We start from the raw sequence: 6,114 nt of genomic DNA on the forward strand, positions 1-6,114 counted from the left end.
ATTTTCGAAAACAAGGAGCATTAGATCTAAAAATTTTAAATCTTGTGCTATTTTATTGTTTTTCTCTTTCCTCACTAAATTCAAAAATATCTTCTCTCTAATTTTAAAACAATTTTCGAAAATTATTTTTAAAAATTCAGATTTTTTAAAAATTTAAAATCTTTTCCAAATCATATATTTTTCAAAACTTCCTTACCACTTTCTCTCTCCTTATTTTTTCGAAAATCTTCACCTATTTTTATTTATTTTATTTTAATTTATTTTATTTTTGAAATAAATAAATAAAAATAAATTTTTTATTTGACATCATCTCCTTTTCTCCATCATGGATCTAAGTGGAAATGAACAGTCCAGGAGGACTCTGGGGTCATATGCTAACCCCTCTACTGCTTCATATGGGAGTAGTATCTGCATACCCTCCATTGGAGTCAGTAGCTTTGAGTTGAATCCTCAGCTCATTATCATGGTGCAGCAAAGCTGCCAGTATTCTGGTCTTCCACAGGAAGAACCTACAGAGTTTCTGGCACAATTTTTACAAATTGCTGACATAGTACATGATAAGGAAATAGATCAGGACGTCTACAGACTATTACTGTTTCCGTTTGCTGTAAAAGATCAAGCTAAGAGGTGGTTAAATAACCAACCTAAGGCCAGCATAAGGACATGGAAACAGCTGACAGAAAAATTCCTGAATCAATACTTTCCCCCAAAACGGATGACACAGCTAAGGCTGGACATCCAAGGCTTCAAACAAGGAGATAATGAATCTCTTTATGATGCCTGGGAGAGATACAGAGAGATGCTACGAAAATGCCCCTCTAAAATGTTTTCAGAGTGGGTTCAGTTAGACATCTTCTATTAAGGGCTTACAGAAGGAGCTCAGATGTCTCTGGATTACTCAGCTGGTGGATCTATCCACATGAGAAAGACAATTGAAGAAGCTCAAGAGCTCATTGATACAGTTGCCAGGAATCAGCATCTGTACCTAAGCAGTGACCCTTCCATGAAAGAAGAGGTTAAAACAGTAACTGCTGAACTCAGCCCTGTAAAACAAGCTGCTGAATTCAATCAGCAATTGGACTTTCTAACAAAGCAGTTAGTCGAATTCAAGCAAATACTACAAGAGACAAGGATGGCTAATATAAATATGGAAGAACAATTGAAGCAAACAAAGCAGCAGCTGTCAAGACAAATAACAGAAGAATGCCAAGCAGTTCAATTGAGAAGTGGGTAAACATTAAATACCCCACCTCAAGGCAGCAAAGAGCCAAGGAATGAGCAAACCACCCAAAATTCACCTGAGGACAGTAAGAGCCCAGGGAAAAGTAATTCTGGCGTTAAAACGCCAGCAATCTGGTGAAAGGCTGGCGCTGAACGCCCAGACCATACCCAAGACTGGCGTTCAACGCCAGTAACAAGCAAGGACTGGCGTTCAACGCCAGAAACAAGCAAGGATCTGGCGTTGAACGCCCAAAATGGGCACAGTTCTGGCGTTCAGACGCCAGGAACAGACAAGGAGTTGGCGTCTAACGTCACTCCAGCTTCTAACTCTGGCACTCAATTGCCAGTGAGGGATCAGACACACACAAGTGCTGATGACAACCCCTCTAAAAAGGCTTCTTCAACCACTTCTGTAGGCAATAAACTTATAGCAACTAAGGTTTGTGGAATATAAAGCCAAGATACCTTATCCTCAAAAACTCCGGAAAGAGGAGCATGATAAGCAATTTGCTCGCTTTGCAGATTATCTCAGGACTCTTGAAATAAAGATTCCATTTGCAGAGGCACTTGAGCAAATACCTTCTTATGCCAAGTTCATGAAAGAGATCTTGAGTCATAAAAAGGATTGGAGAGAAACAGAAAGAGTTCTCCTCACTGAAGAATACAGTGCAGTCATTCTAAAAAGCTTTCCTGAAAAGCTTAAAGACCCTAGGAGTTTTCTGATACCATGCATATTAGGAGGTAATTGCACCAAGACAGCTTTATGCGATCTTGGGGCAAGCATCAACCTAATACCTGCATCCACTATCAGAAAGCTTGGCTTAACTGAAGAAGTTAAACCAACCCGGATATGTCTCCAACTTGCTGATGGCTCCATTAAATACCCATCAGGCATGATTGAAGACATGATTGTCAGAGTTGGGCCATTCGCCTTTCCCACTGACTTTGTAGTGCTGGAAATGGAGGAGCACAAGAGTGCTACTCTCATTCTAGGAAGACCCTTCCTAGCAACTGGACAAACCCTCATTGATGTCCAACAAGGGGAAATAACCCTAAGAGTCAATGATGATGAGTTTAAGTTGAATGCTGTCAAAGCCATGCAGCATCCAGACACATCAAAAGACTGCATGAAAGTTGATCTTATTGACTCTTTGGTAGAAGTGATCAACATGGCTGAGAGTCTCGAATCAGAGTTGGAAGACATCTTTAATGATGTTCAGCCTGATTTGGAGGATTCAGAGGAGATTAGAGAGCCTCTGAAACTTCCTCTGGAAGAGGAAAAACCTCCTAAACCCGAGCTCAAACCATTACCACCATCCCTGAAATATGTATGTCTGGGAGAAGGTGACACTTTTCCAGTGATCATAAGCTCTGCTTTAAACCCACAGGAAGAGGAAGCACTTATTCAAGTGCAAAGGACACACAAGACAGCTCTTGGGTGGTCCATAGGTGACCTTAAAGGCATAAGCCCAGCTAGATGCATGCACAAAATCTTATTGGAGGATAATGCTAAACCAGTGGTTCAACCACAGAGGCGGCTAAATCCAGCCATGAAGGAAGTGGTGCAGAAAGAGGTCACCAAATTACTAGAGGCTGGGATTATTTATCCTATTTTTGATAGCCCCTGGGTGAGCCCTGTCCAAGTCGTCCCAAAAAAGGGAGGCATGACAGTGATTCATAATGAAAAAAATGAACTGGTTCCTACAAGAACAATTACAGGGTGGCGCATGTGTATTGACTACAGAAGGCTCAATACAGCCACCAGAAAGGATCATTTTCCTTTACCATTCATAGACCAGATGCTAGAAAGACTGGCAGGTCATGATTATTACTGCTTTTTGGATGGCTACTCAGGCTATAACCAGATTGCAGTGGATCCCCAGGATCAAGAGAAAACAGTATTCACATGTCCATCTGGAGTGTTTGCTTATAGAAGGATGCCATTTGGGCTGTGTAATGCGCCTGCAACCTTCCAGAGATGCATGCTCTCTATTTTCTCTGATATGGTGGAAAAATTTCTGGAAGTCTTCATAGATGACTTCTCAGTATATGGAGACTCATTCAGCTCCTGTCTTGATCACCTGAAACTTGTCCTGAAGAGATGCCAAGAGACCAACCTAGTCTTAAACTGGGAAAAATGTCACTTCATGGTGACTGAAGGGATTGTCCTTGGGCATAAAATCTCAAACAAGGGAATAGAGGTGGATCAAGCAAAAATAGAGGTAATTGAAAAATTACCACCACCTGCCAATGTTAAGGCAATCAGAAGCTTTCTGGGGCATGCAGGATTCTATAGGAGGTTTATAAAGAATTTTTCAAAAATCGCAAAACCTTTAAGCAATCTGCTAGCTGCTTACACGCCATTTGTGTTTGACACAGAGTGTCTGCAGGCGTTTGAAACGCTGAAAGCTAAGCTGGTCACAGCACCAGTTATTTCTGCACCAGACTGGACATTACCATTTGAGCTAATGTGTGATGCCAGTGATCACGCCATTGGTGCAGTATTGGGACAGAGGCCTGACAAGCTTCTGCACGTCATTTATTATGCTAGTCGCATTTTAAATGATGCCCAAAAAAATTACACAACCACAGAAAAAGAATTACTTGCAGTGGTTTATGCCATTGACAAGTTCAGATCATACTTAGTAGGATCAAAAGTGATTGTGTATACTGACCATGCTGCTCTTAAATATCTACTCACAAAGCAGGATTCAAAACCCAGGCTCATCAGATGGGTGTTGCTACTGCAAGAGTTTGATATAGAAATAAGAGACAGAAAAGGGACAGAGAACCAAGTAGCGGATCATCTGTCCCGGATAGAGCCAGTAGAAGGGACGTCCCTCCCCTCTCTTGAGATCTCTGAGACTTTTCCGGATGAGCATTTATTTGCCATTCAGGAAACACCATGGTTTGCCGATATTGCAAACTATAAAGCTGCAAGGTTCATACCCAAAGAGTACAACAGGCAACAAAAGAAAAAATTAATCACTGATGCAAAGTACTACTTGTGGAATGAACCCTATCTCTTTAAGAGATGTGCAGACGGAATAATCCGTAGATGTGTTCCTAGAGAAGAAGCACAGAGGATCCTATGGCATTGCCATGGATCTCAATATGGAGGCCATTTCGGAGGTGAGCGAACAGCCACCAAGGTCCTCCAATGTGGCTTCTATTGGCCCACACTCTATAAAGATTCCCGAGAGTTTGTACGTAACTGTGACAGTTGCCAAAGAGCTAGTAATCTGCCTCATGGTTACGCCATGCGAATCTTGGAGATTGAGTTGTTTGACGTATGGGGAATTGACTTCATGGGACCTTTCCCACCATCATTCTCAAACACTTATATTCTGGTGGCAGTTGACTATTTATCAAAATGGGTTGAGGCCATTGCCACACCCACCAATGATACTAAAACAGTGCTGAAGTTCCTCCAGAAATATATCTTCAGCAGATTTGGGGTCCCTAGAGTACTAATCAGTGATGGGGGCACTCACTTCTGCAACAAACAGCTTTACTCTGCCATGGTCCGGTATGGGATTCGCCACAAGGTGGCGACTCCATATCATCCACAGACTAATGGACAAGCTGAAGTCTCTAACAGAGAGCTAAAAAGAATCCTAGAACGGACTGTAAATACCCGTAGAAAGGATTGGGCAAGAAGCTTGGATGATGCTCTGTGGGCATACAGAACAGCATTCAAGACTCCTATAGGGACCTCTCCATACCAACTGGTCTATGGTAAGGCATGTCACCTGCCCGTGGAACTAGAACATAAAGCCTACTGGGCAACCAGATTCCTGAACTTTGAACGCCAGTGAGGATAGCCATCTGGGCGTTAAACGCCAGAAAGAAGCTCTTTCTGGGCGTTTAACGCCAGATTTACAGCATTCTGGGCGTTCAGAAAAACGCCCAGTAACAAAGGACTTCCTAGCGTTCAACGCCAGAAAGAAGCAGCAGCTGGGCATTGAACGCCCAGGAGAGGCAGCATTTGGGCGCTAAATGCCAGGATGGTGGGGAGGAGGTAAATTCATTTTTTCTTCATATTTTTCATTTTAATTTTGATTTTCATGTTTCAATTCATGACTTCTTGCATAAACATGTCAAGAACCCTGATTTCTAAAATTTCTAAAAATCCTACTTTAAAAATACCAAATGTATCTTAATCCATAAGCACAAACCCTCTTTTTCAATCCAATGCAACTCTTTTTCAAAAATTTCAAAACAAATTTATCTTTTCACTCTAAAATCTTTTCAACTAATATCTTTTTCAAATCTCCACATTATCTTTTTCAAAATTTAGATTTATCTTTTTCAAAAATCTTTTATATCTTTTCAATTTTAAACTATATCATCTCTCATCATATCTTCTATCCTATCTGTTCCAAATCAATCTTTTTTTATCATATCTTTTCTAAATTTTCGAACCCACCCCCCCTCCCTTTAAATATGGGTTCGGCCTCCCTCCCCTTCCATCAACAATTGCACCTAGCTCTCCTTCTATCCCTCTCCTTTCTTTTCTTTTGCTTGAGGACAAGCAAACCTCTAAGTTTGGTGAGTTTATTCGTGATCACTAAGATCATGGCTCCTAAGGGAAAACAACCCACTTCAAGAGGCAAGAAAGAGAGCATTCCAAAACCACTTTGGAATCAAGGGAAGTTCTTATCTAAAGAACATTCAGACCATTATTACAAAATAATGGGTCTAAGATCAGTGATCCTGGAAGTTAGATTCGATCTGAAAGAAGACGAATATCCGGAGATCCAGGAGCAAATTCGAATCAGGAACTGGGAGGTCCTAGCTAATCCTGAAACGAAAGTGGGAAGGAATATGGTCCAGGAGTTCTATGCTAATATGTGGCAGACAGACAAGCAAAAACTATCTGGAACTGCTTTC

The sequence above is a fragment of the Arachis ipaensis genome, chromosome B10, assembly GCF_059453495.1.
Source record: "Arachis ipaensis isolate K30076 ecotype BB chromosome B10, ASM5945349v1, whole genome shotgun sequence".
NCBI lineage: Eukaryota > Viridiplantae > Streptophyta > Magnoliopsida > Fabales > Fabaceae > Arachis > Arachis ipaensis.